Genomic DNA, 20,996 nt, shown 5'->3' on the forward strand with positions numbered 1-20,996 from the left:
TTTCCGATTCTGTTTTCCGTTTTGTCGTGTTCTTTCTCGTTTCGTTGAGTTTTCTAGTTTAAATTACCTTTTTAATCCGAGTTCTTCGACGCTAGGGCTTATTGACCATAGCGACGGTGGGCTGTGGGCATTTTTTCGTTGTATAGCATTGTATAGTGGATTTTTTTACATTTTCGGGTCTGTTAACATTTACCTGGATCGGGTTCGGCTTCGTTTTTTTTTTATCCTTTCCGGACTTTGAAATTTTTGTACGTGGACTGTTATGATGTCTCATCTCGAGGATACTGAATCCGATAAGGATTGTCGTCATTTGGCACTTGTGAGTGGTGAGGGGCCGATGCGAGATGAATCGTTCCGTGATTTTCCACTCAGCGCCGATGAATCTGGGCAGCCTGTGCAAGGCATTGGTTTACCCAAGTCGAAGACCCGTAGTTCGTATCTCGCTGCGGCCGTTGATGTGGAATCCGGTCCAGTCGTTGATCCGTCGCCGCTAGTGAGTGGACGTAAGTCTGCACGGAGCAAGATATTTGAAAGTAACCGGCAGGTGTCGTCTGCAGTCGCATCCCTGAGATCGTGCAGTTCTTCTGAGGATGACAGCATGCAACCGGGTCGCGAAGTGGATATGGGGAAGGGCGGTACCGTATCGATACCTAGGTCCAAACTTAAGAGGCCGAAGCCTTTATCACCACAAAAGCAGTAGTCTACGAAGAGGTCTTGCACGAGTGGCGTGCATCCCCGGATTTTAAGAGAGGGTTCGAACGGGGACTGACCAGATGTCAATGATGAAAACAGCACCGTGCGCCGAGATGACGGTACTGGACGAGCGACTGATTTGGACTTCGGATCGGTTGTCCGGCTTATGGTTTCACGGATTTTGACGTTACAGTCGCTGGTGGTGAGCAGTCAAAATATCAAACGAGAGATTAAGCAGAGTGCCGATATCTTGAATAAGTTAGCAGGACGGGTGGCGGGAGTCGTGCCGCCCTGCACTACTTGTACAATCAAGTCGTTGGAGCAAGGAGAGGTGTCCACGCAGACTCGGAGAAGAGGTCGCGATTTAAAAGCGATATTGAACCAAACGTTGACAGAAGATGAACCGGTTGAGACGGCGACAATGAACTGGCCGACCGAGGTTATGAACAAAGTACGTCGCATAACGGATCTGTCAACTGTTTCGGCTGACATATGCCGTTTTACTGACTTGTCGGGTATACTGTCCTTCAAGAATCTGTCGCTGTTACAGAAAGGGATCCGGCCCGGTGATGTTGTCGAGAATACCTCGAAGATTCTATGGCGAAACGATGAGTCACAGCGAGGCGGGGTTTTGCCTATATGATTCGGCTGCTTAGGAGCAGGCCTTGCTAACAATTATTCTGCGGTCTCAGCGGAATATTCAAAGGGAGTCGTCGGCTCCCGACGACTCCCTATTTTTACTGCCAGGAGGCAAAGTTGGACACTGCATTAAACGGCTGGTCGTATACGTCTTCGAGAGAGCAGGGGACCCGGTCAGCGTTCTTCTCCCTCCCCAACAGAGTGCTGCTGCTTCAGAGGTTAAGGTCCCGGGGATCAAGAGATCAACCCCAGTAGTAACTGAGAGCCGGCAGTAAAGGCGGCCGGTAAGACATACGCTGAATTGCTGAAAATAATGAAGGACACCGTATCAAAGAAGGAGGCCGGTGAGGTTCTCTCAACCGTGAAGGGGACTATGGAAGAGCTCTGCATCCGAATTAAAGGGGTGCAGAAGGTAGACGAGTTGAAAGAGACTCTGTGTAGTAAGGCGACTGATCTTCGTGTTACTTACAAATTGAGGGGAGGGGTAGTAGAAGGTCGGACGTCCATATTCAGGACATAGAATACGACTCCACTGAACAGAAGATACGGTATGCGGTGAAGTAATTGGAGACTCAGAGGAGTTCAAGATAACTTCAGTGAGGTCGGCATACGGACACACAAAAAACGCTACGGACATTACTAGCCAACATGCGGCTAAGAAGCTGACTGATGAACGCATCAAGACCAGCTGGGTCCACTGTTGTGCATACATCAGGGAGGTGGAAGACAGGTGTTTTCGGTGCTAGGGAATGGGGCATGTCGCGTCTCGTCGCTCGGATAGAACTGATTTATGTTTCACCTGTGGAAAACCGGGTCACTGACAGGAGCGAAGCACAGAAGCGACATGTTGTGCGCTGTGTGGTATGGAGGGCCACCGAGCCAGAGGATGTCCGACAACGAAATGAGGTTCCTCCAATTCAATGGAAATAGGGGTAGACAGGCTATGGACCTGTGCTGGGAGATGGCTCAGCTAGAGGCGGTAGACGTGATCCTGGTATTTGAGCCGAACAAGGCGATGGTGGGGGAACCTCGCTGGATGGTGTATCGGACTTCCAGAGAGGCTCTTGGGCTCCCATCGGCTAGTGTGCCAGTGGTCGGCTGGGGATCAGACAGAGGCTTTGTGTGGGCTGACCTCGCCGGCTTGGTGGTGTACAGCTGCTACCACTCGCCCAACACCGACATTGAGGATTTCCTTATATTATTGGACGATCTGAGTGAAGAAGTCATCAGGAATAGGAGCAGGAGTGTACTGGTGGTAGGGGACTTTAACGCCAAGTCCCCCGAATTTTCTGGTCGAGTAACGTCAATTAGAGGCCTTCACCTGAGTGAACGGGTAAGTTTGCTGGGTCTCAGCTGCATTAACGAAGAAGGCGACACGTTCCAACGGGGAGAATCGAGATCGGCCATAGACTTGGCATTTGTTACGGAGGATCGTGTTGGCGACTATTGTAACTGGAAGCTGCTGGAGGAGGATTTGTTTATCAAATCCTTTATGAAAATATAGGGTTTTGTATATATAAATCATATATTTGTCTATCAAATCGTAGGCTCATCATGTTTGATTCCCTGACAAGTCACAGAATTGACCCTCCGGCGAGAATGGTCACCTCCAAGGTAGACTGCATTAAGTTCTCCCGGAGGATTGGAGGCCGCCTGATCGGAGTTGAGTCTCCTGAGGAGTTTGCAGAGATATTAGCGGACGAGTGTAGGCTTTCTCCGGTGACTTACACCCAACAAGGCGATGACACGTTTACTGGTGGAGTGTGAAAATTGACAGGTTGCACAAGCGTTCATGGGCCAGAAGTAGGGCCTACCAGCGTAGTAGAGGACGGGACCCTGTACGCTCCGATGATTTACTACAAGAGTATCTAACGGCCGGGGCGGCTCTCAGATATACCATTAAACAGGCGAAGAGGAGGTGTTGGAGGGAACTTTGCGACAGTGTTGACGGAGACCCGTGGGGCCGGGGATACCGGCTTGCGACCGGGAGGTTTGGTCAATCGTTGCCGGTTATGACAGAGGAGCAGATGCGGGACAGTGTGAGAGCCCCGTTTCCGGATGATGAAGACCTCCTGCGAGAAGAGATAGTGGTTGACGACATTCCGCTCTTTCGGGTCGAGGAGCTAGTCCGGGCTAGTAGACGGATAAGACCACACAAGAGTGCTGCCTGGATAGCACACCGGTCGAAGTAGTACACATCTTAGTGGAGGAGACACTGACGGAGGTCCTCCGAGGATTTAATACTATGCTGCGCCGTGGTTCCTTTCCACGGCGCAGCCATAATTGGGGGTCTGGTTCCGGGAGGCAGGAGAAAACTAATTTGGGTAGGCGCAACCCATCTATACTATAATATATGACTGTCATAAATATAAGATTCGCTGCCATGCCTTGGTCGCTAAAAGCCAGCAAGTACCTGTCCACCATTTACAGACCTTGGAGCTATTAGCTGATACCAGCCGTTTCTCGTAGACAGCCTCCTACATCAGTGCGGGAAGTATTTCCCCTTAACAAACTACTGATTCCGGTTGAACAATGTAACTGCATCAAGGAACTCTCACACGGTCCGACAATGCGGCTTACATCACATTGACTCGCCGTTTGTGAGCGGCCAATTTTCCCCTTGACCTCTAAGTTCCAGAGTGGTCCGAGTTCTGCCCCCCCCCCCCGCCCAAGTGCGGGGTAGTCAAGCATCATATATTCGTTCGATTGGACCTCCCCGCAGACATACAACTCATCAGTTGCCAGGCGGAAACTGTGCAGATATTTTTTGAAATTCACATGGTTGGTGAGTATCTGGACTTTTAATACTAAAATACGTTCAAGAATGAAAATTGTGTACTTCGTTTGAATCTGTTGTCATAAATTATCATACAGATAAAGGAAGTGTAGCGTTATCATATCGCATTGTATAAAGGCCGTTTCAATTTTCTAACGATAAATATGCCGATATAATTTTTGTTTATGGATTTCGTAACGAAAATTCTGAAGCTGCACAACGGAATATCGATTTTTAAAAAATTACTTTTCTTAGCTGTATTTACATTACTTTTCTCAGAATTAAATTCTCTACAAGTTTTCTTACTAAATTTTTCACATTTATCAGTCGTTTAGCATAGCTATTGCACTAGAAACCTAAAAAACCTTGTTTTTCGACACCGAATTTTGTGTTTTTTTCGTCATATAACTTAAAATCTCCTGGAGCTGAAATCCGGGAAAAACGTTTCTAGATCTAAGTTTATATCAGTTTTTTCACCAGTAAAACATGTCCAGAAAGTTTCTTTGTTTCTTTATGATACACTCTGTATATCGTGGCATTTAAATTACGTTAACTTGTTATTTTTGTTTTAAACATTCGGTTTTACGATCGTCAAATGACTACAATACTTTGATCTTGTTCCCCTAGAATTATAAATTAGTTACAGTTTTCCTGTCTAATCTTTAAAAAAATTCAAAAGAATAACAATATTAAATAAGGTAATGCATATAACTTAATTATTAAAAATAAACAAAAAGTTATAAGGTTTTCAAAAAATTTATGTTTTAAAATATCGAAAAAAATTATATTTATTAGTTTATTTTTAGAACATTATTTTATTTTAAATAGAATTTCCGCAAACAAGAGGGTGAATAGAAAACAATGAAGGTTAATAAAAAAACAGCGGTAACTAAATTACAATACTCTTTTGATGATACCGACCGGTATAAAAATTGTAAAAATAAAAAAGTAAAAACAAAAATAGAAGTAGTTAAAATGGTATTCCTCAAAAATAAACGAGTAAAAAATTAAGCAATTTAAAACTTCAATAAATTTAGGTAACTACTGTTTATTAAGATAATATTGAATTTATATACAATAAAATAATTTCTATAATTTATAATTAAGAAGAAAAACATATTCTAATTAGATTGTAATTCTTGAAAGATTTAAATTATAATTAAAGTAATATTATTATAGCATTTATACTAATTTATATCGTTACAGATTTTAGTTAACACATAACGTTTTGTACTTATTGTGTGTGTGTTCTCTCTCTCTGCATGTGTGTATGTGTGCGCGCGCGCGTGTGTGAAAGAGAGATAAAACAAGAGAGGAAAATTTCCACATAAAATTTTAAAAGTTTACTAAAAACAAGTGTTAATCATCGGATATTATTATCAAATTACATTAAATAAATCCTTGAATTTTTTATTATACTATTAAAACAATAATAATAAAATACACATAAACCATAATTACTTTGTTTTTCCTTATCTCGTTTTTTGAAATGATTTTCAAAGATTAATTTTGACTTATTTAGCGCTTGTTTATGTTCTTTGTATCAATCTCGAATATAGTTTCTGGTTTTTCCCTGTATAATATTTAATGTAAATCGTACGTTTAATTAGTATATTCCTAGAAAGCTACGTCAAAAAAATCACAAGATACATAAAACATACTATTTAACGAATTATAAAAAGAATATAGGAAAGAAAGAATTATATACGTAATTTTTTGTAGGAAGTTAAATGATGAAAGTTGCACAGTGAATATTATCAAACTGACAGTGACTGCTCGCGTATAGGCACTGTGGAACCGCAGCAATCCGTGTTTTCAATAAAATTTAATGTAACGAGTCCTTTTTTCTTTAGTTCTTTCTTTATACTTGTACAATAATATGTAATCCTTAAGCTTAATATCAGTAGTCATCCCCCGTTTATGAAAAGATACAAAAATCGTTGTATGGAACTGTGCGCTTCACAGTTCCAGCGGTGTGGTGTTTGGCTGTTGTGCGCATCCACAAATAGGAAGCTGCACGCGATGCTGTGAGGAAGACAGAGCACTGTCGCTACCACAGTGCCGATCCTGACGTGCTGGTGGAAGATAGTTTTTTATTATTCCGCGTGTGTATGGAAACTTCCTTGTTCGTTCCCTTCTTTTCTAGTTTAGTCGGCGGAAGGAATATGAAAGCGGTTTAATTGTTTTTTTCAGTAGCGATCACAAGATGGCAGAAAGCAAGGGCTCTTTGATTGCCAAATCTGTCCAACACGCTGGAAGGGCGAAAAAGAAGATAATTAGAAAAACTTAATTACGTATTTGTTTTGTGTACATAGAAATTTAAATTAAGCGCCGTTGTATTATAATGTTTATAAGCGGACTATTTAATAGTATTAAAAAATATTATTTGTATTGACGTTTTATTATTTATTCGGTTAAACCGTGTACCGTATTCTTGAATATGATAAAGTGTAGAATTAGATTATTATGCTGCTTCCAGCTATTCTATTCGATTCATTTTTTTCGGTTCTTTTATTTTACAGAAAAATTTAACCGTGGCCTTCAAAAGACCCAGAAAAAACATTTCTGGAGCAGCATTCCCACTAATTTTAGCTGCTAGCCGCCACCGATCAAACAGGTTTCCTAATCGATAGAAAAGATAACCTGATAATACATGTTCAAATCCTACACGGATGTTAGATGACGTACCCGGAACGGTTACCGGAAACCGACCCAGAATACAATTCCCTTCTGAAATTATTAGAGCTTTTTTCAAAATAAATTCATCCTACGCCTTTGTTATTAAGGAAAATGTTTCTAAATTCATAATCTTTACAGAGTCAAAAATATCGATCCGAATCAGCGCTCCAATACCCCACAGAAATATAAAAGAAGTTCGTTTCTAAAAATGAATATTATTTCTGATAATAACAAGAATCGGGCTGTATAAAGAACATCATTACTGTCAGAGAAAACAACCCTAAATAACGCCTAATGTACTTCAGACGGTTTACATACGATAAAACTATAACAAAGAGTGACGGGTAAATAATTTATTTTTTTGTCGGTTCCTGTTAATTCAAGTTTTCTCGGGTTGAGCCTTCTACAAATTTTCTCCATCTTTCACGATCCATGCGACCATCTCTCTTCCATTACTCTCATAACATCCCCTCTCTTTCGCACTTCCTCCATTACCGTATTGATCGTTTCATTCTGGCCTAAATAGACCAAGAATATATATATCGCTTCTATATTAAAGAGATTTTTAGCGTTAAGAAATCGGTAGAAATTTTTTTTTTCTTTTAGTGTAAATCTTATTTTTTCAAGCAGATTTAAATAATTTTTTCCATCTATTATAAAAAACAAATTTTAATATGTAAAATTTAAATTTAATATATGACATTCAATACAAAATATATAGATAAATATTTAATCGATCGGTGTATCATTTGTATTTCATAACAATTTTTTTTTTAAATTTTAATTACTTTTATTTAATTTTTTTTTAGATTTTCGTTAAACGAGTGTATAACTCGTATAAAAAGATTTGTGTGTGATATTTAGTAGTTAATATTAAGAAAAACAGATTTATTTTCAAATTAACACGTAACATATTTATAAAAATATAGTTTAAAAAGAAAATAATTTATCGAACATTTTTAAATTTTAAAAAAGAAATAAAGTGTTTTTCACTTTATTTTAATATTTACCATCTCTAATTTATAAGTGTTAATTTAATTAAAAAATTATTTATTTTTTTATAAATCAGTTTAAATTTTAATCTTAAATTTCAACCTTTTTAAAGTTTAATAATTGATATTTGATTAGAAAACCGCTTCAAATATTAAATGAACAACACAGCTTTTGAAAACAAACTTTATTTTTACATAACTATACCCGGATATAAAATTATTACATAACGTATAACTACGTACAAAATTTAGAATACTACAGGGAACAATTATATTATACAAAACATAATTATCGGTAAAAAAAAAAACGCATGTAGTAAGCCGCAATTAACTTAATGGTACTACAATATTGTAATTACAGTATTTTACTTCTACTTTTAGTAATATAGAATAAGAGTTTTGTAAATAACAGTTATAAAAGTACAATCGCATTTCTATTTAAAAAAAAAAAACTTATCGGTATATTAATTTAAATAAAACAAAATTTAATAGATAAAACGTAATATCAATGTTGCCAACCGGTACACGAATAAAATTTTAATTTATCAATTAAATGATGATAACGTGAAAATAATGAAAACTGTATATTTAAAAAAAAAGGATTTAACTACTTTTTCTTTGGCTACCCGCCAAAGATGTTATATTATTTCATATAAAACTAAATAATAATTATGATTTCCCCATTATCGCTTAGAATAGATTTTATTTCATAATGAATCTATGTACCGCGTATAAGCGATCGGATTTAAATGAATTACTGAGAGTTATTCGCCGGAAATAAAATCAAACAAGCACAGGAAAGGACAGATGTTATCGGATCTAAATGCAAGTCATTTTATCGTTTAAGGAAGTACAAATGAATGTTCACTACGTAGGTAAAACGTTATAAAACATGTTTATTCGACCGAAAAATAAAGATCTGTGCAAATTGTACAAATATAATCATTTTATTCACGTTGTTTAATTGACGTCATACCGTCTAAAGAAATATAAAAAACTTAAAATAATGTTGTGTCATTCATTATAGAATAAACAACTGAAAGCAGATCAATTTGTTTTTGCTTTACAAATATAGTAAACACGCTTCCAGTGTGGAGTATATACTTTGTTTAATTTACCCGTCGCTTTAACATTTAAATGGACTATATTATTATTTTATTTAAGTTCCATTGTGTTATATGAAATTTTAAATACTAATCTCTTATCTTTTTATTTTGATTTTTCTAAGTATCTTTTGCGAACCGGCCGCTTCATATTAATAAACGGTCGTCTAATTTAATTTTTTTTCTTTTACAAAGATATTCATTTTTTAGTAAACGTTTAGCACTTTTTATCGGTGTTTAGTAAAATTACCAAACAATCCTCAATTTTTTACTGAGAATTTTTCTATTTTACCGATCATTTAGTTTTACACTGATTATTTTTTTTTATACTGTCTAATATTTTACCGGGCGACTAAATAAAATACTGTGCATTTGTACTTTGCGTTTGGTGAAATACTGAACGTTCGATTTATATAGTTTTAAAAAATAGACTGTTTTGAGATAGGAACGTTTAATAAATTTCATTTTTTTACGTTCGACTGTTTAAAAGTTGTTTAAGTGTTTCCGTAAAAATCTATGCTATTTCATAAAGACGAAGAGGGTTTTTGTTTGTTCGGCATAAGCGAAAAAATTACTCTATCGATCGCCACCGGATTTTTGCCCGTGTTGTTTTGCATAACCGAGAAGATTTTTAGATATATTTCATCTCAATAAATCTTGAAGAATAACCGATCGATCGCTTTCAAAGTTTCAGGATACATTCGTACTACACCACGGAAGGTTTTAAGCCGCAGATCGACGCCCTACCTTCGTTGAAGGTTAAAATATTCATTATTTCTTCGCCCCCAAGGAGGGTGAAGTTGTACATTAAAGATGTTCAATAAGCAAAAAAAAAGATCAGTCTATCTACTTCATTATTATATTTCTGCCTCCACGACAACGAAATAAGTTATGAATTTTTCGTCGTCAAAAGCGCGTGTACTTTATTTCCCACAGCTGCTTGAACGAGAGTGACGGCTGCTGTGTCAGCCGTAATTAGAAACAAGGCAGCGGTGGAGAGGGGCAGTTAGACTAGAAGACTGCAGTTGACCTTAGGCGGAGAGACCGATGCCTGACGGCTATGGGCGGCCAACCTTAGGGAGCGGTCGGCGGGGACTCCTAGGAGTCGTCGTTCGCCGATGATCCCCTGAGGACGTCGCTCTGACTACTCTAATTCCGTGACAAGAGCGCCCGGGTGGTTGCGCAGGGGCTGTGTACATACCATGTGGATTAGGTCTGTCCCGTGCGTGACTACAGGGGGAGGTTTTTTAGCCGGTGAGAGCCTCGCACTTGGCGTCAGAGCGGGCCTCCTCCTTTTATCTCCTTTTCCTCCTCCTACGGAAAAAAAAACACAGGATTGGTCTAGTGGGAAACGCGGTCTTCCCGAATCAGCTGATTTAGAAGTCCGGAGTTCCAGCGTTCAGGTCCTAGTAAAGGCAGTTACTTTTATACGGATTTGAATACTAGATCGTGGATATCGGTGTTCTTTAGCGCTTGGGTTTCAATTAACTACACATCTCAGGAACGGTCGAACTGAGACTGTACAAGACTACACTTCATTTACACTCGTACATATCATCCTCTGCAGTATTCCGTCTTTTGTAATTTAGTTTCTCTTTCTAATTTTTATAAAGCCAGAATACTTAAATTGTTATTTACATGCGTTATTCTCACAATCATGTAAACAATGAACAGTGCGGGTGTCCAGAAGCCTTCTGGATAGATGGGAATGGCGACCGAAGCAAGCTCAGGAGTGTCCAAGGTTCCGTCTCCTTGCAACACGGGAATGGCGAGCAAAGCGAACTCTGCGGTTCTACGGTAGGCCTACAGAAGCCTCTGTGTTGGCTCCCGGTTCACCTGGGCCGACCTGGTCCCCGAGGGTCCAGGTTCGGGAAGGGCCGGCTAGTATTACATATTTATATTCTACGTAATATGAAAATATAAAATAAAAATATAAATTACCCAAAGGACCAAAAAAAAAATCTTTTAAATATCGTTAAACAGAATTTACATAAAAAAAGATTTTCATAACGAAAATGAAAATTAAACATAAATCGTAAAACGTAATTATTCTAAATTTACTTGAGATTTTACTATTATTTATTACTATTACTTATTATTTATTTAAAATATTAAAATTGATATATATAAAAGACCACGTACAATGATTTTACTTTAAAATAACTTAATACAAATATATAGACTTATAACTTTATACTTACAGTTATAACTTTATAAGTTTTTAACTTATGTGTATGTATGTACATATATACACACAACTAAATCAAAATTATATATAGATTATACTCTTTCTTTTCTGTTTAACCTCCAGAATCGCTGTTAGGTATTACTTCAGAGAATGAATGGGAGTGATGTGTTCGAATGTAAATGAAGTGTAGTCTTGTACAGTCTCGGGTCGACCGTTCCTGAGATGTGTGGTTAATTGAAACCCAATCACCAAAGAACATCGGTATTCACGATCTAGTATTCATATCCGTATAAAAGTAACAGCCTTCACTAGAATTTGAACTCTCGATTTCGAAATCAGCTGAATATAATACATAGATTTTAATATATAAATTATATTAAAGTAAATTTAACAAAAACACGTAAGTAACCTATTTTAAAAAAGCACATTTTAACAATCGCTTTCTTTAAAAGTAATGATGTTCATAATATAGCTAATATTATATTAAGCAGACTAACGAGTAAGGTTTGAAAAGCTCAAAATTTGTAAATTTTTTAATACTAAAAAAATAAATCGTTCAGGAAAGTAAAAAAACAAAATAGTTCATAGTTTTTTCTAACAAGAATAAACGCTAGTATAGCATAGACGCTAGTTATTCTTGAAAATAGCTATTTTCAAGTGTATTTAAAAAAAAAATTTAAACCGGTTAGTTATCGCCGTAGAAAGACAAACGACATAAAAATTAAGGATTATGTTTTTAAAATGAAAAAATCGTTTTTTTATCATCTATTGATCTACGTTACGGTCTCAGATATCATTATAATTTTAATCGCCTTACATCAAAGATTTTTCGGTTACAGTATTAGGTACACATTTCACTCCTTTTTGAATTATATATAGTTAAAATTGTCATATAGCCGTAAAAATACGGCGTAATGAATTAAATAAAATATATTGAATCTGAAATAACTTACGTGTAAAACAAGCTGTATAATACATCGACTGATGAATTGAATTTTTAAAAATACAATTTAAAATTTCTCCCTGTAATGCTGACAATTTTTTTAAGTACGCGCGTACGCACTTACAAAGCTTTCATACATTTATAAATAATTCATATGGAATTACAATAAACGACTGCAATCTTGTCTGAAAAACCACAATTTCCTGTCGTTAAGTAACAATTAAGGATAATAGAAATAACAACATTAATTCACAGATTAGGTACAATTTAATAATAATGTATTCTTATCTTAAGGAAAATATCATATCCTGGAATACTAAATAACAGTTCATATTACGTATAATTTAAGGAATAAATAAATATATTTAATATTCTTCAAGATAATCAAATATGCTATCTGTAACGACTAATAAGTAAACTATTAAAAACATCCATTATCCGTTAAACAGTGCCGTTATTAAAACCTAACTAAAAGTAAACCGAATAATCGATTTGATTTTAAAAAGTCACTATACAATAACCCGTTACTCAAAAACTTTCCTGAGGAATCAAAACCTCATACGTTTATTTACTAGAATACTAGTTACCAAACGGTTTTAAGGTTCATTAGTCGCTCTTGAAAATGGCATATCCATTCTCAAATTTAACGAACAGGTTTACCGCAGAAAAATGAGGAGTTTCCGGTTACTTTCTTCTTTACATCGGTAAATATATTTAAACTATCTTACATCCATTGAAATTTCGGATGAATGGACAATCCGCCTACAGGCGGCACCCTCATTCTGTTTACCATAAAGACTGATTATTTAACAAACATATTTACTCTCATAGAAGGCAGTATTCATTAACTTACAATTAAGATCATTTATTTTGGTGTGCACAGCAGCAGTTAAAAAAAAGCTAGAAAAGGGAGTGGCAAACGATAAATTAGTGTGCGTCTTTCTTGAGAAATAATGTTCCCGCTTAGTAAACAAATAATTAATATCTTATCGATATGTAATTAAAAGTTATACGATAATCATCCTAGTTTTTCGATTGTAAAATCTGAATAATATGCCCGTTTAACTAACTTTTTTTAGATATCCCGTATAAAGGATATGATTTTTTTAAATTAAAACGTTATAAGTTAATACGTAAAATAATTTTACTTACAGAAAAAAAGAAATGATGATGATACTCACCTGTAAACATACAAAAATCAAAAATTACTTTTAAAAAAAAAATAATTTTTAAAAAGTTTCATTTTTCATAAAAGAATAAACTGAAAAGAATATATTTTTGGGTTCACAAAATACGAAATTTATAAATGACATAAGAAGACGCTAAATCAATTGTAGTACGATTCCTACATTAATAAGATGTAATTATAAAATTTTAACCGTAATTTGTTACGGTTAAAATACGTTCACTAAATGAAATATCGTAATATAATACTTATCGTAATATAAAAATTGGAAATAGTTTTTTAGTAATTACGTACGGGCTTTTGCTCTTAGAATTATTACTATTCACAACTTACCGGGTAAATTAAAATTTTTAGATAAGGATGCGTTCCAAAAATTAAGTTTTTAACGGAATCAGAAGGATATTGAAGTCGATCAAAGACTACTTTGGCCCCAGCACCTAGAAGACCACCGGTTTCATCATTCCATTTTCTGGGACGTCAACTGTTACATATTTTATTCGTGTTACTTGTTTGAGTACCTTTTAAATTCATTTAAAGACCTCTGCAAAACTTTTCTCGGCAAACAAAAATCCGAAAATTACCACGATATTGTTAATCAAATTTTTACTTCGTACAGAGCTATGAGATGTAATATGTCTTTGAAAATACATTTTCCCCACTCACATCTGGAGTTTTTTCTGGTAACCTTTTGAAGACGTAAGTAACGAACACGGTGAACGTTTCCACCGAGACATTTCAGTGATGGAAAGCCGCTGTAAATGGAAATGGAATATTAATATTCTAGCCGATTAATTCGGGATATTTGTAAAAGAAAATCATCAGCGAAATCATTGTAACACAGGTATGCCCGCGCAAAATTATAAATTTTATAGATTTTAACTATATTTTCCCCTAATTTTTTTTTTTAAATGTAATTTATTTATAATTAAGGATTATAAAAAATTGTATTTATTGATCTGTAATGTACACAAAATAGCGATTCAAGAAACAGTATCGCACTTAGAGAATCACCAACAAATTTTTTTCTATCGGTGTTTTTTTTTCGTTTATCACTTTATCTTTGAAATAACGCGGGTATAACAGTTGTCTCCGGATGGCGCTTTATAGCGGGGTTCTTAATGTTTTTACCAATTTGCTTAAAACATTTGTAAAATTTTATTCAAAAATATACATATTAATATTTTATAAGAATCTTAGGTACTTAGGTATTAACGCCAACGCAGCTACAGCTTTATTTAAAAACAAAGTAGTCAATCGGATTTCGGTGGAAAATAATATAAATTTATTTATTTTATAAATATAATTTAACCAAACTTAACCTACGCTCGCTTCGCTCGCTAACCTTGACTAATTAACACCGTAATTTTTTGAGTATTTATTTAATAAATTCAGGAATTATTTATTATTTAAATAATCAAAACACTTCTGTAATTAGTCAAGGTTATCGAGCGAAGCGTAGGTTAAGTATGGTTAAATTATATAAATAAATATAAATAACCATTTATTAAAATTAAGAAAGAGACTGTTTTGAATCTATGTTAAACTCTATATCGGCCCATTTTCCACCGAAAGCTGTAGCTGCGGTGGCGTTACTACGTAAGTACCGAATCTTATAAATCGTTTCTGAAAATTCAATTTTTATAATTAGGTCGTGTTAATAAATCTATGTATCTATATAATCTATATGTTATATTAATAAATAAATCTCTTGGGTTTTTTGTTCGCGCTAATCTCAGAATCTGTTGAACCGATTTCAATAAATTTTGCACGCTCGTAGCAGGCGTTGAGCAGAAGGTTTACCGTTTTTTCAAAAACAATATATTAAAGTGAACCGGAGTTATTACCAGTTTCATTCGCTTACATTCTTGACACGCCCACAAGCGAGTACAACAGTGCGCTGCATTACTCGCTCCGCCCGTCTGCCACCGACATTGTCTTACCGTTTCTTCAATGTTAGAGTTGATCGAAAACGTTTTATGGACTCAGCGAGTCTATAAATTTGCACGATGATGCGTGGTTATGCGAGTCTGTGATACTAGCACTAAGAAATGAAAAAGTAAATGAAATAAATAGCTGTATACCGCAAAAATTTCCAAGAGAAGGAAAAACAAACTACTCCATTAATGCGGTTTCGAGCGAAGAGAATACAGTTCTTTACCCGACTTCCATTTCAATTGATTTTTTATCGGTATGAAGATTACCCGCTCAAAAATTAATAGTAGGTGTTCCGATTATACTCATCAAAAATCTGAAGTTATGTAATGGAAATCTATTGAAACTTAGATCCCTCAAAATAAATTTCATCTAAGCGACTATTAACAGACTGCGGTAAAAAAGAAACTGTATTTATTCCTAGAATTCCAATCGTACCTAATAACTTTCCTTTTCAATTTAAGACTCGCTTCCAGTTAATATATGTTTTGCAATGACCATCAATAAGTCACAAGATCAAACTTACAGTCGGTGTAGATTTACGAGCTGCTTGCTTTCTCACGGGCAGTTGTATGCGCCATCTTTTCGACTAAAGCTAGAGCAGCTAACTAGCTAGAAGCTAGAGCAGCGACCTCTTTATTTGCTGTGAAAATTGAAGAACTAAATACGTAGTTTATAATGAGGCCTAGTTTAAATACGTATATAAAAAAATTATTTTTTGCATTAATCTACAAAAATAAAGATTTTATTTATCTCTCTATTTATATGAATCGTATTACTGCACGTTCATAAATATCTCAAAAAATTATCAAATATTGATTTTATGTATCGAGGAAAATGAATGATGAATCTATTACTTAATGCTTTGGATGTTGATAAACAACAAAAAATTAATATTTTACACGTACTATTAGCGATTTATAAACTCGACAATTGTTACAAGAATTATAATTAGCGTGCGAAGCCGCAGGTATCTGCTACGTAAAAGATTAAGTAAAACGTAATCTTTTTTTTCTTTTTTTAATAAATTTATGGTAAATCGTCAAAATTTTTTTTACTGAAGAAACATTCACGTAGAAACTTGCGTATGGAAATTGTAGCTAATGAAAAAGCTTATGCCTGACCGGTATTCGAACCCGGGACCTACGGATGAAAGGCCGAGACGCTATCAACCGCCTCGGAGATTGGCAAATAATAATAATAATTTGCGATATAAAATTGTTTGTGGTGAAAAAGTAATAAAATTCTATGAAAATCATCGTAACCGTATTTGAGAGATTCAATTTCTTAGTTCTCCAAAATAATTCTGTGTATGTGTCGCAGAAAAGTATTAAGTTTTGGATTTGACCTGAATCGGTTATTAAAATACTTTCTTTATATAAAAATACTTTTTTTTATATAGGAAGGTAATGTGTACCTGTGTATTCTTTATATATTTATAAGGAAACAACCCATATTTATACGCGTCAATAAATTAACTAATCGGTTAATACTTGCCTGTAGTTATTATTAGTTATTCCAAATTACCTTTGTTTCCATAACGGATATTTCTAAAAACGCAATTAAATTAAAAACAATCAACAAATAATTTAAAAATTTTTAAATATATTTTTCAATAACAAATCGAATTTAAATTAGCTATTTCAATAGCGTAAAGACTATTCGCTTTCACTTTTATTTTAATATATTTATTTATCGAATACGGCATTGAAATAATTTAAGTGAAGTCGATTGAAAAATTACCGGAAGCTTAAAGAAAGTTATTAACGATTATTTGAAATTATAATACGATATACTACTATTTAGATAGGATTTGAACCTTAGAACTGTCGACTTCAAAATCAGCTGATCTGCGATGACGAGTTCACCTCTAGACCAACCCGATGGGTTATAGGGCATCACCTAATTATTATCTAAGGTCACGGCAAATTTTAAGTAAACATTTTTCAAATTGCCGGATAGGTCGTAGAATGACCTGCCAGATCCCCAGACCTGTCTCCTCTGGTTTATTTTTTTTGGGGGGTATCTGAAACAAACGATTACATAACAAAACCTGCAAACATCGACGAAGTGAAACGAAGAATAAATGACGAATCTGTTTGTGTACAACCAGACATGATAAAACAAGTTATAAACGGATATTACTTGAGCTTAGCACACTGCCAAGCTGTAGAGGGGAAGCGATTTTGAACATTTATTGTAAAACGGTATGCTTTCAAAACTTATTTCATTAGTAATTTACAATCGAAAACATTTATTTAAAATTTTAATATAAATATCGTAATATTTAAAGTAAATATTATCAGCCGATTAATTAGTCGTCGAATAACTAACCGCCTTGGTTTAATACCTCAGTCGGGTGTATTTATTCTATATCTTAAAATCGCCGGTTCATATTTCTAATAAATAAAGGTCGTTGTTCAGTTCACGGTTAAATATAATTTTTAATATGTCGTAATAATCTCTACATCTAAAATATCTATTTAAGTTTATATTATATGAATATTACATTTTTGATGAAGATATGAGTCGATTTGAGCGTACGATGACAGAATGAAATGTAAATCTAGACTGAACAATACATTAAGAATTAGAAAAATAATAAATATAAAATATCAGATGATAAAATAGACTAGCCGAGTATAAAAAGTTTATCTACTTTTACAAATATTTATAATTAATAAGAAGAATCCCGGTCAGGCATGGCATTTTCACAAACTCTACAAATCATTCATCTCATCCTCTGAAGCGATAGAGTTGTGAGTTATTAGTTATTGTTTATTATAGCGCTATTTCAAATTCAATTTTTTATAGATTATGAATGTAAAATGCAATAAAACTGTTCATGCAGTGCGCGCGCTTTACCTCGCTTTGTTAACACGATTTTTGCCCCGTTGTAACTTTGACTTATAAATCGAAAACGATTGCATTAGGTTTCACCGTTGTTTTTCTTGTAAAATTTTAAATCGAAATCGTTTGTCGCATGTACATCTTCCTACTGTTTGATCCAATAAAGCGGATCCAGGATGGCAAACCCACCGTAATGCATTTTTTTTTTTTAACTATGTAGAACTCCATTTCTTTCTGCTTTCAAATACCTCTCAGATATAAAATATAAAGCTGTTTCCTTACTTAAATATCACACTGTATAAAGTCTTCTCAAATTATCTATAGAAACAGTAAACAAATATTTATTACGAAAGAAAAGAAAAGAAAAGAGAAAATCATGTAATTTCTATTAGGCGAATTCTTTTAGAAGGGAAATGGCTAAAGAAGTTTAGCGAAAACTAAATAATATTTTAAAGTTTCAACGATTCTGGCAGATTCTATACCTTTCAAACCTTGTAGGGTTTATTTAAACATTTTAAATTATTTTTCAAGGTTTTATTTACGATACGCTAAGTTTTGAATAACCCGAATTTTTTAGTAGCCAAAACCTTACGCAAAAATATTTTTTTAACTGTAAATTTAACATTAACCGTCTTCTAATCCGATTTATAAAAATTGATAATTTTAAAATCATACGAAAATACAGGACTAGACGATCGTAAAATTTAGCCTTCTGACTGCAAATTATCCTTTGGCATATACTTTGAGAAATATATTAATGATTTTCACGAAATAAAAACTGAAACGCACGGTTTCATTAATATAAAATAATGAATACGTTAAAGGGAAAAAAGTTATAACTAAAAATTTGACGTTTCAATTTAATCGATCTAACAATTTAATCGGGTAATTTTACCCTCCATAAATATGGAGGGTAAAAGTAAGAATTTGTACAAAAAAAGTGGAAAATTTCATGAAACCAGTCAAACGTCTAACAACAAAAATTTAACTATTCCGTTATTTCTATTTCGTCGTTTTAAAAATTTGAAATAACAATTTTTATTCGACTAATTCTTTACAGAGAATGAATTTCATTTATCATCGTGGTGGATTGATAATATTTTGCTTTTAATGTGAAAGCTTTCAAGTTTGAAATTCGATCGTTATGAAAGTTTTTTGAACGCTACAATATATTCCGTTTCTACACAAAAGCTTATATAGTTCATTAATTATTAAACAAAATATTCTATCTGCATCAAAGTAATCGTAAATATTTTTTAATTTAATATATTTTCTTTAAAAACTATTAGAAGAATTTTTCCAAAAAAAGGTTTTCTCGTATATCTATTAAAATAAATTTTGAGAATGAAAATTTTCCAGCTTCAATAAAAATTTTCAGAGGGCAAAATAATTTATAAACTTGGAAAAACTCTACATAAAAAGACCTAATATCGACTAGTTAACCTACCGGATCGATCTAGCGGTGAACTCGTCATCGCAGATCAGCTGATTTCGAAGTCGAGAGCCTTCTAAGGTTCAAATCCTAGTAACGACAGTCAGTTTTATACGGATTTGAATATAAGATTGCGATAACCGGTGTTCTTTGGCGGTCGGGTTTCAATTAACTGCACATCTCTGGAACGGTCGAACTGAGACTACAAGACTGCACTTATTTTTATTAAAAAATAAAAAATAGGTGTAGTCTTGTACAGTCTCAGCTCGACCGTTCCTGAGATGTGTGGTTAACTGAAACCCGATTAAACACTTAATTTACATTCATACATATCATCCTCTACGGCCTTACGGTGGTTCCTGAGGCTAAACAGAAAAAGGTCAACCGATTAGTTTTCTCCCTGTTTGATGTGAATATTTTAGGGATTGCACCCGATTTTATTAATTTTATTAATTACTTCAAATCGTATGAAAAATTTGAGAAACGACATGTAGAACAAATACTTCGCCCGTAAACATTTAACCGATTTAAATACTTATATTCATAATGACGATCTACCTATTTCGACGATATAAGTATGTTATATGTAACCTCAAAATCAATAATAAACATAAAGGTCGTTCGTGATGTGTTTGGATAAAAGCGGTCAAATATATATAACTTCAAAATCGTAAGTAATCGCACTTGTATCGATTTCAGCATAAAAAGATCTGATGTGGGCACCACAAGACTTCCTTGCACGCCTATTAAATTACACACACACACACACACACACACACACATTTTTTTAAAATGAAAAGTACATAACATTTTATTTTATTAATAACTTCTGGTATTTTTTCATATATTTTTCTTATTGTTATTATTGAATTATTATTTATCGTAATTTTTTTGCAAACTCTGTTAATAATTATTAATAAATCAATATATTTAAATTTAAAAAAAATAAGTTAAAAAAAGGAAATGAATTGTGACAAACCGATGTTCCTTCCTCTTATAAGATCCAAATATTTCATTAATTAAAATTTTATTTGGCTATAACTCTGGAACCGATGAAAATAAGTACCGCTATGATACACCGTTGAAAAGCTCTCGATGAGGAATTCTTACTGCGGTTAATAAAAAGTCAAAAATCCAATTTGTTTTGATTTTGGACGCTTTTGGATCAACCGATTGCAATCAAAAGCGGAGATGCACAACTAGATGTTATAACGGTACTAAATCCAAAATTTCAACATCTTACGGCTAATCGTTTTTGAGTTATGCGAGATACGTACGTACACACGTCACACCGAAACTAGTCAAAATGGATTCAGGGATAATCAAAATGGATATTTCCGTTTAAATCTGAAAATCGAAATTTTTTGCGATCACAATACTTCCTTTACTTCGTACAAGGAAGTAAAAAGATAACTGAAGCGTACACAAACGTCTCAAAAATGATCGTCATTAATCGTGTTTTCTTAAAAGTGCGTTTATAATTTAGAGATAAATTAACGAATCACCCAAACCCGCTGTAATGTATCTCAGTTAATACTTATATAATAAAGTCGAGAAAAATAATGCGTACAAAGTTAGGCAAA

General features: G+C 34.2%; 1 protein-coding gene across 6 annotated transcripts in view; it reads right to left on the minus strand.

Moving 5' to 3' along the window:
* PCB (Pyruvate carboxylase) overlaps positions 1–20,996 on the minus strand; it is a 225,975-nt gene that overhangs the window by 157,799 nt on the left and 47,180 nt on the right. The window contains exon 2 of one of the 6 annotated variants that reach the window (XM_075377322.1): positions 13,166–13,194. The exons of the other annotated variants lie outside the window; for them this stretch is intronic. The gene's annotated coding sequence lies outside the window, so the exon portion shown is untranslated. The remainder of the gene's footprint in view (positions 1–13,165; positions 13,195–20,996) is intronic. 6 annotated transcript variants of the gene reach the window in all.

The sequence above is a fragment of the Lycorma delicatula genome, chromosome 10 (genome assembly GCF_047948215.1).
Source record: "Lycorma delicatula isolate Av1 chromosome 10, ASM4794821v1, whole genome shotgun sequence".
NCBI classification, from domain to species: Eukaryota; Metazoa; Arthropoda; class Insecta; order Hemiptera; family Fulgoridae; genus Lycorma; species Lycorma delicatula.